The sequence below is a fragment of the Pleurodeles waltl genome, chromosome 4_1 (genome assembly GCF_031143425.1).
Source record: "Pleurodeles waltl isolate 20211129_DDA chromosome 4_1, aPleWal1.hap1.20221129, whole genome shotgun sequence".
NCBI classification, from domain to species: Eukaryota; Metazoa; Chordata; class Amphibia; order Caudata; family Salamandridae; genus Pleurodeles; species Pleurodeles waltl.
The window spans coordinates 852,324,138-852,341,242 of record NC_090442.1 but is presented as its reverse complement, the minus strand read 5'-3'; positions in this window follow the sequence as shown (position 1 = coordinate 852,341,242).

Here is a 17,105-nt window from a genome sequence, read left to right as displayed (position 1 = left end):
AAAATAGTGCATTATTTTTTATTCACAAATATAAAGAGATATTAGTTTTAGGGCTGACAGTAGATTATGTGTCTGAGGTCAGTCAATCAGTCATTCTTTATTTGACCAATCAATGATCATAAAAGATATAGTACAATACAAATAAAACATAGCAGCATAAACAAACATACGAAATAATAAAAGAATAAGAAACAAAACCAAAAGAACAGATCAATTCAAGCAGTATCCTGTGCCCTCAGATATGGCACGTTGCATAAAGGTTGCAACTAAAATATAAAGTCTTGGCGTCGTCAATGATTGCCGAAACACCATAGTAGCCCTGCATTGTCTAAATTTCAGCTGTTTTAGGAAAGGTAAAAAGGCTCTTCCTAGGTACAGAGTAAATTTTTCATAATAGTATAAAATGCATCATACTTTGTGCAGAGAAACCATCACTTGGGTATACAAGATACATTGTTAAAATATGTCCCTTGCACCACTGAGGTCACAAGAAAATGGGCTGCAGTTAGCCTCAGTCTAGTTAACAAAAATCTCTGGTGCTGGTTGCCCGGGTTGATATAGATCATTGTTTGAAATGAAACCATGGGCGTACCAGCATTTTTAGATAATCTTACATCAGTACACTTTGTCAAAAACCTTTCCCTCAAAGGTTTGGAGAAACTGGCTGAAAAGGTATCTGGATTTCCAAAAAGATCAAATAGGTTCAGGCGAATGTAAGTGTGGTATATATACTCAAGCCATGGTATTTTTAATCTTTGGGGACAGTCGACTAAGACTGTCCAGTTGAATGAGGTCTCAATCTTGGTCCAGACCTTAAAGCCAAAACAACAGCAATTGTAGTTTCACAAGGTCATTAATATGGCCCACCCCCATCTTAGTGTTTCAAATATCAGTGTTGGTTGCTTTCAGCACAGCCAGAGGTATTTTGATGAAGCTGCTCACAACCTTGGTTGATCACTGATTTCCCATAAACCAGCCCCATACATAGCGTTTGAGCAGTACTTAGCCTTATAAATTATCGTCAGTTCTCCAATGGATTTATTACCTAACCTAGATGCAAAGTTAATGACTGCCTCCGAACTTCTTGCTGAGTGGCTGTTCTAGCTGTTTTTAAAATGCTCCAGGTAAGTTTGTCATTGACCAGGATTCCAAAGTGCTGGTCTGATGGAACTGTGCTGAATTTCATGTTCTTCACTAAGAAGGACATATCTCCCTTTTGTTTCGATCCATAGGCCCTAATATGTGTTTTCTCTTGGTTCACCTTGAGGTCCAAGTTCACCATAAAAATACAGAACTGATCTAACTGTCTTGTAGCCCAATCACAGTTTTAACTGGTAGGACTATATCATTGGCATATATATGTGCAGGAACACTAAGACTACCTACCATTTGGCAATCAGAATTATTATCTAATAAGTTCTTTTCAGGCACGTGTACATACAATGATGAAAGAAAAGGAGCCAGGACACAGCCCTGTCATACACCTCTAGTAAGCTTGAAAGCTTCCATTAGGTTTCCCATCCGGGCCAAAGCTCACACTGGCAGTCAAATATGAGTGCAGTTCCCTCAAGAAATTTACAATACCTGCCTCTAACCCAATTTTGGCCATAACGACCAAGCGCTTGAATCTGCTGAAAGAGTTGAATGCCAAAGCCAGCTCCATAAATGCTAAATATATCTTCCCCTCCTAGGCCACTGTATAATTGTTTATGAGAAGACATAAATTGAGACATTGCTCAATTGTTCCAAGACCAGTACGAAAGCCGATTTATATCTCTGAGAGAATATTATTCTCTTCTGCCCTGGTTTGCAATCGTTCCAACAGAATTCTATTAATTAATTTGGCAGTAGAGTTGATTAATGATTTTGAGCATTGTGGATTGCCCTTGGAGTCTTTCTTAAATAACTGCATGTGATCAAGCTTTTGGGGGAGACACATGCCTAAAGAAGCTTTCAAAACATTAGTCAAGAAGGGAGCCCACATAGGCATGTTAGCTTTGAAAAGATCTACTGGTATCCTATCCGGCCCTGGAGCTTTCCTCACTGGACATGTATTTATAACATCTTTCAGCTCAATATCTAGTCCAGCGAAAGGCAAAATGGAAGTCAAGGATACTGTTGGACAGTCATCCTCTGTCTCAGTAGTCAGGGGGCTCCCTGTAGTAGCTGGGCCTGAATATACTTGTGTGAAGTGTATGACCCATTCATCAAATCACTGTATCAAGGCCAGTTTTGTGAGTGATCTCAAAATAATTACGATTTACAATCTGCCAAAAAAGTTTGCTCTCTTTGAGTTCACTGGCCATAATTAAGGACTGATATGCTTCCTCTCTTACTGCTTTTTTTCTGGGCCTACAAATATGCTTTCCTACAGTTGCACACTCAATCCGGATCTCTGTGGAAACCTTTAAACGCTGCCAATAGCTGATTATGAGCCTTTGAGTAGTTAGCATCAAACCATTTAGATTTCTTTAGATCTGCCATTAGTGACCATAAGCATTTCAGGTGCCTTATCAGAAATTTTATCATAACTGCTTATTGTAGGGGCCCCCCTGTCATTATGCTCGTCGACACACACCATAAAAGCAGGGTTAGCTGCATCCACAATGTCTTAAAAAATGGTCCTTATCGATTTTGGACTAGCTCATGATCACTCCTTTATTGCTAGTATGAACCAGAGGAAGTGGATTCCTCACTACTTGACATTTGTTTAAGAACAAATCACTAATTATACTAGCCAGTAGTTTATGATTACTAAAATGGGATCTAATAAAAACATAATTTCTAGCTACTCTTAAAAGATAAGGAGAATAAAGTGAAGTCTATTAGGCTAGAACATTCCCTCCCAACAAACATGGGGTTCACAACTGTTTTTTCAAACAAAGAGTTAAAGGCAAACATCAGGTTGTATTTCATGAGAAGCAAATTAATTTCCTCTCCATATGGGCTATGGCAGAAGTGGGTGATCATATGCCACTCTACATCCATCAGACCGCAGCACCCTATGTTAAATGCTGAACAACATCTTGTATTAAAATCACCCAGCCATATAGTCAGACATTCACCATTGAGGCTATTTAAGCTTCACTCCACATTCTTGTGTAGCGATTTAACTATCACAGTATTACTACTGTCAAAAATGTTATCATATAAATTTCTAAATAATAAATGGTGTGATTGGCAGCTCATGAAAATGAGTTGTTAATGGGGCGAGCCAAGATTTGCCCATATAACCTGTCCAGGAAAACAAGGGAAATCAGTGTAATTAAACCATCGTTAGCACTTCCCAAAGACCCAGGTGTGGCGAGGCTTAAATAAGAAACAAAGTAATCAATAAATACATTTCCTGTCATCCAAGTTTCTTGCCTGCATAACACTTCTTGAGCTTCAATAAAGGTTTGTCAATTTGCATTGGTCCACTTTGCAGCCATTTCTACCACATACTATAAAACTACAGTTATAGATTTATCGACCTGAAAATGAGAATAGTTGCTAGAGGTAATCACCCCTTGTAGGCCCATACTCGTGTGTGCTAAATTTACTGCAGCATCTGGATGAACGTTAGTTAGGTGATCCTCAGTAGGTTGTTCTGGTTGACTGGAAGCTTTGATCCCATTTTCGAGTCAATCCAGCTGATCAAGTTTCGATAGGGGAAAAAATATTTCTGTGATAGTTATTGGGTGATGCACCTGAGGGGGCAGCAGAGTTGCATGGTATGCTGGTCTATAGAAGAAGCATAATAGGAGCATTTAAGTTGTAGTCGGGATCTTCAACAGATGTCCAACCCTGTTGAAGATGTCCCGTACACACCAATTCTTCTTAAAGTTTATGACAATGCAATCTGCATTATTAGGTTTTGGATGGATTCCTACCCATGAATCTCTTCGGATATGATTTATCTGATTATGGAGGTGCCAGCTGGTCATAATTATTGAATGATCCTGCCCTAAGAGGGCTGACTCCCTTGAGAAACAGTACATAGGGAATGACCTGTGGGGGTAGCTGGAGAGTCGGTAAATCCACAGTGTGAGCACTTTTAACAAGCCTCCTGCACTCCTCATGTTCTTCAGTGTCATGTCTGCTTCCCCATTAGCATTTGGCGTTTCACAGGTGGTTCAGAGGAATCCCCTGGTTTAAAAACTAATTTAGCTCCTGATAATGCTTAAGTTGGAGCTGGGATTCCTCCGCCCCATTGGTAGCTTCCCAGTCCAATAGAGTCACTGTAGATGTATAATTTGTCAAAGGCTTAGGAGGTTGTACACATGAGGTGAGGCTTCAAGATGCTCAAGTGAGTCCAGCCTGCCAAGGACAATTTTAACCGAATCTGAGACTTTATTTTCCAGACGGCAACTCTTTTCCTCAGTTCTAATTCTGGTATCACATTTCCCTCTCTGGACAAGTAGACATCCTCTACAACCAAGCTCTCATCCTGAGCAGACTTGCCCTTCCTACCCTGGGGGCACTTCTTCTAGGCAGGTGGTGGGGAGCAAAATGAGTCTGATAGAACTAACTGTGTGGGATCCGCTTCCAGGGAAACTATTGCATCAGAGGAGTCTACTACACATGGATTCTTCTTGTTGTTTTGTTCCAGGAAGTCGTGTGGTGGCATTAGACTTCTGAGTCAATAGGATGGAGGTCTAGCCCCTTGCTGTGGCCATTCCCACTAGCTGGATTTATAGCAGAGCTAAGTTGTTCTTCTACAGAGACAATTTCATGGTCTATTGCCCCCATTGCATTGGTGAAGTAAGTCACTAAAGACCCCATCATTGGGATGTCCTTGCTAGTTGTAGACTTCCTCTTGGCCATAGTGATAGTAATAATACTTAGTACTTGCAACAGTAAAAAATATTCAAAGGACAAACCTTAGACTGGAGAAGAATGGAGTATCAGAGGGCTTGCCCAGCCCTGCCTCCTCTGGACTCTGACAGGCAAAGATAGGCCCTTTTTTGGCCCGGTCTACGTGCCGCAAGACTTGCAGAGTGCATATGAGCACTCAACATGGCGTGTAGGCAGCCCCTTAGCAGCAGAAGCAGCTGTGAATGGTGGAGGACAAAGTCTAACCCTACTTAAGCAAGTATGAAGCTCCAGCACCACGGGACCTGCAGATCGCTTATGAGCACTAGAAATGGCGTGCAGGCTGCCCTTAAGCAGCAGATGCAGACGTGAATGCTGGGGGACGAAGTCCCACCCCAGCTATGCACGTTTGAAGCTCTGCTCAGGTCGGCTGTCATATTGTATAACGATAATATTGTTGTCTTTTACTTTCTGGAACATCTGTATAGCAACTATCATAAAAAAATGTTTTAGCAAGTGTCAAATATATTAATTACTGAAAGCGGTCTTCATCTTAGTACAATATTATTTAACCTGAAATCTGATTTCCACAGAAATATGCATGCTTCAGAAGTTTCTCAAAGTCACATGGAGACGATGTACGAAACAATTGTCACATTTGCAAAGCTGGTGCAATCAAAAGTCGCAAAGTTTTACCAGGATAGAAAACAGTAGGGCAATGAAGAAACGGAATATGGTAACTCACAAATTTCGTTGTGGCTTAATATACAAACATTGCAGTTCCTTCCGAAACACAAGTAAAAGGGGTTAAAAAGGGGTCCTTTGTCCCTTCCTTGCTATTCACAAGGAAATGTGTTAATCCTTGATGATCACTCCAGGAGCTGTAAAGCATTGAAAGATTACTATCTTAGTCAGGCCATAACTATTTGTGCAGCTGAAGTTGAGGACATTTTTCACTGAGAAAAATGTCTGTTATGGGCATTTTGGGGCACAGAAAGAAGACCATGGACCAATAGAAATTACCCCAATGTCTCTATTACAGTTTCTCACTATGTTTTCGAAAGTACAAGCACAGTCCTTCGATGTAAAAGGGACTGCATTTCCGGGACTTCGCAAATAGATACAATATGTTTTCTTCTAGCTTAAAATAGCCAGCAAGTGTTACAAAACAACATAAAACAATGTCTAATTTCAATCTTGCTGCCATTGTTGTTTATTGATAGCACTATTAATGCCAAGTGTGTTCTCATAAACCAACTCAATCGCAACCATTTTATTGACCTCAAAGAATTACCTCCTTTATAGTCTCATCTTGTTCTCTGATATTGCACCCATATCATTGACAAAGTTATTCTACTGAGAAATCAATCATATTACCATGCGAGCAGGTTTTTCAAAATTCCAAATGATCCCACAGACATTTGGTGGAAAATCGTATTTTTCATAATTTCTGACTTACTATCAATATTTACTTTTGGTATTCTGAATCATGTCAGCCAGGGAACGTTAATGCATTTCTAAGATGATAATTAGAGGTGAAAGCCAGATAAAAAAGAAGGCTATTAGCGACAATATGAAAGACAGAGGATTTTCTAGTGTCTTATGATCTGTCAAATCTCCCTTTTCATCTGCTTAGCTTTTCAACTCTTTCACTGTTTGGTTCTGATAGGTATCTCTTTGAAATGTCTTCAGAAGAAAAAAGGACAAGTACATCCATATGTTGATATGACAGCCAGAGTCAGGGTTCAACTGTCTGTCTTTAGCTGTGCTAATCCTTTGACAGCAGCGGGTGTGACTACAGAAGCTGCACGACAGCGCCTCCAGCCTGCACATCAGCATCAGTGAGAATGACTCAGGACATGTCAATTCTTCCAACACCAGCATTATCACTAATTGTGCACCTTAAGCCAAAAATGAATAATCCAACTGCATATTAAAAGTTTAATCAGTGGCACTTGAGTCATTTGCAATACTTGATGTATTATAATATTATAGACTACATTATATTATTTTTCTATATAATTAATCTCAGTAGACAAAAATGTCTTGGAGATATATAAGCCTGGGTGAAATTTGCGTACTTTCCTTTTCAGAAATTAGGCAAAATGTTAAAATTATTTTAGTGCAGATAGCATTTTCTCATCCATTTTGGATGGAAGAACACATTCACCACTGAGCTTCATTTCTTCTAATCTTTGCCTCTAAATACCATCTTAAATTGAAAGTAGAGTAATAGCAACTGAAACTATGAAATTATCTTTTGTTCCTTAATTTGCATTCCACGGAAATATAGCTTGCACCCACAAAGACTGAGAAGTTTCAGTGGTTGTGGACCCACAGATGACATTTTCACGTATCAGTTGGACCAAGTCAGCCTTTCACACTTCTGTGTTTGATAAAATGGGTACTGTACGATTGGGTGGTAATAACACTCCAAGCACCTTACATTAATTTACTTTGTTGTGTGCACAATGTATTCATTGCCATGATTATCACTACTTTATTTGATCCTACAGTGGCAGATTTGACAAGTGGTAAGGTGTTGAGATGAACTGGAAAGAATAGACTACATGTAGCACAAGAGGAGACTGAAATATTGAATATCATTCCTTTTAATATTTTAGGAAACAAATATGTGGTCCTGAAGAGCCGTAGCTGTAGGCTGTGGTGAAATTTCAGTACAGTGTAATCTTGCATTATTTCTTCAATTTCACAATATGTTTGTTATGCAAAATGCCTGAGAATATGTCATTACAGTCTATTGCATAACTGAGATGTACTTCAGGTAACTATCCTTGTGTGGGAGCAAAGCAACAATGTGAATTACTCTACTTTCAATTTAAGATGGTATTTAGAGGCAAAGATTGGAAGAAATGAAGCTCAATGGTGATAGGTGCAGAATATAACGGGTGTGCATTTTTCTTCAGTGCTGCAAACACTATGCTTTTTGGTTTCCAGGTCATCCTCTCCTGAGTACAGATATGTCTCTCCTCTAAGGCAGTGGCGTAACAAAACTTGAGGGGGCCCCACAGCAAAGTACATTGAGGGGCGCCCCGCCGGACTTAATCAGTAAGTGTACTCCTCGAAAGTTTAACATTTTTCCTATTCGTGCTTACACCGGAGCAGGAATAGTAAATGTAACTCCTCCAAGTTCCAACATTTTCACTGCGTCACTTAAACTGGGGTAGGAATAGTAAATCTGGCCCCTCCAAAGACCAAAGTGTTCCCTAATCTTTCTTAGATTGGCATGGGAATAGTAAATATAACCCCTCCAATGTCTGACACTTTCCCTGATGGATTTTGCTGAGATTGGAGTGGGATTAGTAAATATTAGGAAATTAGGCTGCATAATCCCCTGTAGTGAGTCTGGGGCAAGGCAGGATCGGCAGGGCCTCTGGGAACTTCAAAGGCATGTCTTTGAAGTTTCCCCCACTACAAAGGCACAACTAGGTTTAGGTACTGGACTACTGACACTAACAACTCAGTACACTTCTGAACCTGTGAATGGCAGGAAAAAGGACTGCTGTGTTGCTGAAGGGCTGCCACTCTGCTGGACTGCTGCTGTGCCAAACTCCTGCCTTGCTGTGCTGTCCTGATGCCTGCTGTTCTCCTGCCTGGATGAGGATTAGACCTGCATCATCCCAGGAGGTCTAGTTGGCTGGCCTTCTGATCTGAAGTCTCAGGGACATAACAGACTTTCAACCATCCTGCTCGTGCATCTAGACTCTGCCATCCATGAGTCTGTCCTACCAAGTGATGCCAACCCAGTCTTGCACCATTGGACATGGACCTAAGGTACTTGCTCCAGCAGAATTGATGCATCCTCTGCTGCGTGGGCAGAATCGACACATCTCTGCATTTGAATGGGCAGAACCGATGCATCACCACTGGTGCATGAAACAGAGCTGGCACTGACAGCCTCGATGATGGCACTGACACTTCGCATCGCTGCCTCCGCGCTATTGGGGCTCACCGCATCACCTCGATGGAGCAAAAACACGCACCCGAACTTCGCCTCACTGTCGTATCTCCATTACTGTGTGGGGAACATTGATGCATCACCTCAACTGTGTGGGGAAAATCAAACTACCTCCTCAATGACTTCTTTGGGACCAACACAAAAATCCGTAACAAGGATTTGAGCTTTTGTTCAGCAAGCCCAACTGGGTTCCAATAACTGGCACGAGCTCCATCATGGTCAGCCTGAACGTTTGACTTTACCCTTGTGGGGTACGACCAGATATTCCCACATGGCACTTATTGCTTTTAGGCACTATTTTACAGTTTAATTCATGACTCATGTTCTACCTATTGCATTTTTGTCATTTTTGTCATTTTGGTCTTTTATCATTTATTAAATCCTACTCTATTTTTCTAAACTGGTGTGGATTAATTTTGTGTGGTGTTTTAACTTTTTACTGTTTGAAATGTTGCATAAATACATTACACATTGCCTCTAAAGTAAGCCTGACTGCTCTGTGCCAAGCTACCAGAGGGTGAGCATGTGTTAATTTAGGATTGTCTGATACTTTACCCTAACTAGGATTGTGGTTGCTGCTTGACCAGTGCTTATATCCCAGTCAACCAACAACCCAATTTCTAGCACTTATGTTGGGAGGTGAGATGTTTAATGTCCTTTTTTTAGGGGAAACAAGTATTGGCAAAGCCAATGGGTATTGCCTTGTAGACCTTTTTGCTACCCATTTGGTGTTTAGTGATGCTGTGCAGCACTGGCAGAAAAAGGGAAGTAAGTGGTGGCAATGTGGCTGTTGTTGCCAGTTCAATTATTCTATAGGCAAGCACATGTGTTATGATGTAGGTGTGCATGCTTTACCAAGCATGATTTCACCTACAGATGCCATTTCCCTTTTTTTAATTGAATTACCTAAGCTGGCAGAGTCCATTTAGGGCCTGATTCTAACTTTGGAGGACGGTGTTAAACCGTCCCAAAAGTGGCGGATATACCACCTACCGTATTACGAGTCCATTATATCCTATGGAACTCGTAATACGGTAGGTGGTATATCCGCCACTTTTGGGACGGTTTAACACCGTCCTCCAAAGTTAGAATCAGGCCCTTAGACTGGTAAATTAAAAACAAAAAAACATTTTATTTGTATGAATGAGCTTTTTGTAGGGGAGTGCCTAGAAGCAAATGGTAGCTGCTGGGCTCTGCAAAAAAATGCAGGAAAAAAAATTTAAATGCCTGCAAAGAGGATGAGGGGAAAATGAGGGGACAAATATAAAAAAGCAGGTAGGAGAGGAGGAGAACATCAACACATGTAGATGAGAATAACATGAAGCATGGGGTTATGGGGTTTTGGCGGAAGGAAGAGCACACAAGATAACAACATACAAGGGAGAGAGCAGTGTGTCAGTAGGTGTTTGGTGGGGAATAAAAACATGAGAGAGTGAGAACACACATGCACTCTTATAGAAGGCGTAACAAAAAAAGAAGAAAATAGTTCCCTAAAAGTGACCGGTAGAATGGTAAAGAGGATATTATTCAAGGATGAATTAACACAAGAGGAGGATGAAAGAGTAAGAAAAACTATTGAATAAAAAGTAAGCAAAATGTGAGTGACAACAAAACCAAATAATAGAAGCAGTGAGTGGGTTCTAAGACTGATGAAAGGTTTTGGTATAGCCACAAAAGGTCTCTCTCATCCAGACGACTAAAATGTGTTTGATAGGCAAGACCTAAGAAAGGGCCTTGCATTGCAGAGAATGTTTCTTCTCCCATGTAGGGGCATGGGCTGTGACACATGGCAGTGGAGGGGTACAACACAACAAATCCAGAGACAGAAGTCATTTAGAACAAAAGCACTCTCCTTCAGCAACCAAACAATGGATTCACAAGAAATTTCTTGCCATGCTTGCTCCAAGCAATGCATGCAGCAAGGTGCGCCGCCATGGCGGATTCACATGGGCAGCGGAAAGTCGGCGGTACACCGCCGGCTTTCCGCTTCTGGCCGCGGCTGTACCGCCGCGGTCAGAATGCCCGGCGGAGCACCGCCAGCCTGTTGGCGGTGCTACCGCCGACCCCGGCCCTGGCGGTATTTACCGCCAGGGTCAGAATGACCCCCTTAATCTCTCCTCATTGAGGTCAGCCTATTTTTTGCTCCTGGGTAGCATTTCACACCTGAGTACACCTATTCAAGGCTAATTACCAAAAAACACAAAATCACTGTATGCACTGCATAAACACAAATTTAAATCCTCACCAGTGAACACCATTGTTAGCAATCGAGTTACTGGTTGAGGTGGGTGAAACCCTTCTCAATCAGGAACCACTATTCTTTGTTAGTGTGAAGTCATAAGCAACCCCAAATCAATCTGTGCTTAACTATCTGGTAGCTTAGCACAAAAGTAGTCAAGGTTAACTTAGAGGCAATGTGTAAAGTATTTATTCACTACTTCAAACAGTAATGAAGTGAAACACACACAAGAAAAATCCACACTAATTTAAAAAATAGAGTAAAATTTCATAAATAATATAAGACTAAAATGGCAAAAATCCAGTCAGTAGAATCGGAGATATGCAATTGTAAAGATTTAAGCAAAAATAGCACCAAAAAGCACAAAGTGCCACTTGCGGCTATCTAGTTGTGCAAGATCGGGGAAAGTCACAAGTTCAGGCTGACCACAGCAGAGTGTGGGCCGGATACAGGGACCAGGTTAGTCTAAAAACTTCAGGGAAGCTCAACTTAGGCCACGTGAAGGGTCTAGGACCTGAAGAGCACCTCTAGAGGGTCCTCTCTCCATCAGAGGTCAGCAGAGCTCAGGCAAGTCCAGTTGCAGCTCCAGGAAGCATGTCAGCTGGGCAGTTGCAAGGAGTCTCTGGAGCCTGTTTTATCCCTGTCGCTCAGAACAAGAGGTGGGCTGACTGACCCTTGGAGTCAATTCAGCATGTGATGAAGGGTGCATGTCCAGTCTTTCTTTTTAGCAAGCAGACCAGCAGGCAGCAGAACAGCAGAGTAGCAGGGCAGCAGAGTGACAGTCCTTTTGACAGCAAAGCAGCACAGCAGTTCTTCTGCAGCATTTACAGGTCCAATTGTGTATTGAGGAACTGGGGTGTGAGAAGTTGGAAAATCTTTCAGATGTTTCCACCCCCAGAAGTGCCTGGAATTTCCTGGCTCCCTGCAGACCCCAGATTGTCTGGAGCCAAAATAGACTAGTGTCAAACCCCTTTGTGAGGGTGCTGAGCAAGTGTGGTAGGTGACAGCTCCTCTCCTTCGTTAACTCAGAGTGACCCATCCTATCAACACCAATTTCCCCTTTGTCTCTCTGTCTGGGAGCAAATACACAAAGACCAGCTGCCACCTGTATCTAGTCATGTGACCCAGGCATAGACCGAAGGCACCAAATGGTTAGGACTAGAAAATGCCAACTTTCTAGAAGTGGCATTTTCTGAATTGTGACTAAAATTCTGAATTTACTATTAAAGAGGGCTTTTAATCACTATTCCATATATGCTAAACTCTTGAGTTGTTTACCTGTTCCCAGTTGAAAGTTATCACTTATTACATGCAATAGAGTGACCCAAAGTTATCCTGTGAGAGAGATAGGCCTCACAGTAGTGAAAAACACATGATATGTAAAACTTAAAAGTGCATGTTTAGCTTTGTAAATACCCTGCCCTCTGGGCTGTTTAGGGCTTACCCTACAGGTGACTTATATGTATTAAAAAGGGAGTTTGGGCCTGGCAAAATGTTTATATTGCCAAATCAAATTGGCAGCTTAAAACTGCACACACAGGCTGCCATGGGCCTGAGACATATTTAAAAAGATTCTTAGGTGGGTGGCACAATAATGCTGCAGTCCCACGGGTAACATTTAATTTACAGGCCATGGGTACATGTAGTGCTGCTTTACTAGGCAACTGTAAGTAAATTAAGTATGCCAATTGGGTATATAGGCCAATTCACAATGTTTAAAGGGGAGAGCACAAGCACTTTAGAACTGGTTAGCAGTGGTAAAGTGTGCAGATTCTTAAGGCCAGCAAAAACGAGGTCAGCAAAAACAGGAGGCTGGAAGGCACAAAGTTGGGGGAAAACCACACCAAGGGTGCCAGGTCCAACAATCACCATCCAAGCTATTCCTGAATGGCTAATGAAGAAACCATCCTCAGTTCTTGCACATAAAAAGTACATATTGTTAAAGACATAATACACACCCTAAATCCTTTGAATCTCCGGCAAGGGTAAGATTTAGGGGTTGTCTATTGTGACACCACTGAAATCAATAAAAATTAACACTTATTGTTAAGGGGGTGATGAGGGCTTATACGTTGGGTAAGCCCAGTGAAGTTGATAAAGGACATGTCCCTTGTTTGAAGAGTGATGACAGTTCCAAAAAGGGTGACACTCTCTAAAGGAAGTTAAAACAAAATGTCTCTATGATGCACCTGCCCCATTGCAACAGACACAGCATTTATGGATGGCCATAAAAAGCATATCTCAGAGTTGCTTTTCCTTACATAGTAATTTCTAACTTGCAGAATGTGTTTATAGCACACCACTGACAAATGTAAACATAGCCCTTGGTAAAAAATAAAATAAAAAAAAAAACACCTCAGCGGGACCTGCTGATTCTGTCTGTTCAAGCTACAGCAGATTTGAGATGTGCATATATTGTCTGTATGTTAAAGCAGTAAATCCGAGATCTGTTGCTTCAGTCTTTTACATGAGAAAATTTGCCTTCAGAAGGGCATGACTCTGCTAAGACAGATGACATGCTGCATCATGCCTCCATTGGACAGTCTCCATCTGCCTATTTTGTTAAACAATCACAGCAAGTCCACACTCCAACCACCCCCTCATCAGTCCAAGCCCCTCAGGAGACCGGATTCTGGGTAGCTGTACTCTGGAGAGCACCAGGAAAATCCCAGTAGCATAGCAGGCACGTCCACTCATCTTCTTTCTCCTGCCATCACAGTGAGTGACATGTTAAAGAAGACAGCCTGGAAAGCACCAGAGAAAGTCATTCTTATATGCTGTCTTTACAAGCCTGTTGAACTGCCCTATGATCAGCCCATCCCTGTGCCTTGTGGCTGTTTCAGCTTTGTTTAGGGATGTGTGTCTCCTGGAAATAGCATCATAGCAGTGCCCTGTGTATGAAGACCTCTGAAATAGAACATGTGCATACTAAACTTCATGTGCTCTGGGGTAGCATATAAATAATTTTACTCTAATGTCTTACATTTCTTCTCAATATCTACTGATGCCACCAAATGATGACTGTATCCTCTTGAAGGTCAGTGATAATATGAAATAAAATCTTAAGGTTTGGAGAGGTATTTCTGTCAGGAACAAATTCACTCTGATCATGGTGAACAAACTTGGCACCTCCTTCAATAACCTATTCGTTCTGGCACTTTGCCATCTGTGTTTAGAGTAGATAGCAGGCTGTATGATGCCCTATTTTAGTTTTTACGGTTATGTTTCAAATTGCCTCCTTTGTGGTTTTCAGAAGGCTGAAAGACTCCTTTAAAGCACTATATGGTTTGGGTAAGCACAGGATTAGAAGGCTCTCATATGAAACTTGCAGACAAATTGTCCATGCCCCGTGTTTTGGCAATATTTAGTCATCTGGTGGGGCCTGGCATCTCCAGGTGTAAGGGTGGTAGCTAAGTCTTCTTTTAGAGAGTAATTCCATAATCACTTTGTCCTGGATTCCTCTATCACGGGTCTCCTTCTCCTTCTTTATCTCTGCTGTTGTTCCCATCTGTTAGGGGAGGAGAGGTGAAGGTGGAGTGAGAGGGAGAGTCATAAGGGTTTCTAGCAGTTCTCCTCATATAAACGAGTGCATCCATGCACTTGTCAGGCCTTAGTTCCCAGTCTTGAACAGTAGCACTGTTTTCACTTTTAGGCATTTTAGATGAGCCTGTCACTTTTTCTCACTCAGGTGAAAGATTTCTGCCCTCCTAAATATGGTTGATGCAGCACTTCAACCAGGAATGTTCATGTTAAACTCATTTCCATTGTCCCCACCACAGTCAATCAGGGAATCAGACAATCTGATTAACAGTGCAACTCCGGTGTGTCTCCACAATCAGCAAACCACAACTACACTGCCAGAATATGAGCTTCTAACACTAACTAGCAATGGAAATTAAAAGAGTTTTGAGAGGAGCAAGAGACACTGTCAGCCAACTAACTAAAAAAAAGCGTTTTTAGTGTTAAGGATTACAATACAATTCTGGCATAGTCTGGAGGAATGGACCACCTGTTTCTTCTCAGGTGATGCAGCAGGAACTGAGTAGACTAGCTGATACGGTTGATGGAACAACACATGATAAGTTCAACGTTTTTCTGATTTAATTTCCTCCTACACTCTGTAGAACTCATGTCACTGTGAAAAGGTCCTCATAAAGAGGAGTGCAAACAGATTTAATGCTGGTCCTTTTATGTCTGACAGAACATGTAGGAATTCAGAATAGATTATAAGGCATTCTTTTATAAGGAATGGGGCTGCTAGCAGTTGTAAAACACCCGCTAACACCTTAAACAGCAGGTGCAGATTGTAAGAAAGTGAATTACCATTTGGGGTGGGCAGTCATTCACCTAAAGGATTAATACTCATATCCCATCAGGGTGTACCCAAAGGTCATTAGATTAACCTGAGCTGAACCCCCTGGTAGCTATGACATGAATCAGACAAGCTTAATTAAAGGAATCTGTAATGGATTTACGCAGCACCGAAACAGTAATGAATGCAGAACACCAAGCAATATATGTCTGAAACCAAATTAGAAAAAAGGAGTACGTTTTAACTATCAAAATGACACTTAAAAGGCAAATAGTCTATAAAGGGGGTCCAGAAATATGAGTTTTTTAAATTTTAAGTGAAAATTGAGCCAAAAAAGGCTAAGCCGGTGATAGTCTAGGGTTGCGCAGAGCGGGAGGTAAGCACATTTTGAGGCTGACTGTGATGGAACCTGAGGTTGGATACACGAAGCGGAATGACCTGACATAGAGTTTTACCCTATGGCTTAGTCTGCAAAATGGAAGCCAGAATCTCTCAATTTGGCAAGGCAGCAGGCTGTATCCGGGAAGGTCTCACCAAAGTCAGATAGGCGTTAAGTGAGGTCTGGTGTTTTTGGAGGGAAAAGCTCCAAGGTGGAAAAGGCAAATTTAACACCAAAGCCATTTTTGTGTCGTTTTGGTACTGCCACCTGGTCAAGATTTCTACCCTAGGACCTCTCCCGCAGGACTAGACAGCAGGCTCTATCAGAAGAGGGCTCCAGGGGGTCAGATACCTTCTCGCTGAATGCTTGCATAAATGGATTCGCTGCTGAAAATAAGCTCCAATTCGATAAATCTGTTCTTCAGCCCAGATGGGTGTATCTTAGACAGACCAGCTTTAATGGTTGGTCCCGGCCTTTTAGTGGCTGGAAGTCAGCATTTTTCTAATTTCCAAAACTTTGCAGTTGTAAGCCCCTTTTTCCTTAGCTGCTCACCTAAGGCTCTCATGCTTCAGAGGAGCTCTTAGGACTTCATGGCTTGGCTCTGCAAAGGCCTCTGCAGTGTCCAGTGCAGTTCCAGTTGTAACTGGGCAGTACCCACGTTATACAGGAGAAAGTGGTTGAGTCTCTGCAGCCACACAGGAGGTCAGCCCACTGACCTGTGGGGTTTACTTCTTTGTCCTGGGATCAGGGGGAGAGCCGGTACAGTCCTTCAGGGTTCTTCCCAGGTTACAGTAAGCAGGGCTGAGTCTTCTTTTGATCTTTTGCAGTTCCAGAAAGTGTTCTGAGAAGGGTGCCTTGGGTTGTCACATTTATAGTTGACAGTATCTAATGGCTAGGAGTAACTTCTGGCTCCTCCCTAACCAAGAGGAGTAGAAGTTTCCCCAGGGCAACCCTAAATACTTTTTCAACAATTTACACTTCATTAATATCAAACAATGTCACATCTGCTGTCAGTAGGCTATTGGTAATAGTCTACTGCAGCTCAGAAAGGTAAAAGCTAACTTTCTAAATGGTACTTGTCCACATTTTTCTTAAAAATCCAACTTTACCATTGTTAGGTTTTTAATAAATTATAAAAAATAGTCTTCTATGAAACTTTTAGCTGTTTCCTTTCCCTTTCAAATGTAACAAATTAAACTTTATAATCTATGATTTCCCAAGATTCAGCTACAGCCCTGACAAAGAAAATAGCTTTTGGGGGCTAGTCAATTCAGGAAAATGCCAACTTTCAGTTTGAATGTGCTCTACATTTAAATATCATGCTCCCTACCTTGTGGGTAACAGGGTGTACTTAGGGGTGACTTATTGTTTCGCCCTGCTCCATCTGCAAACTGAATGGCAT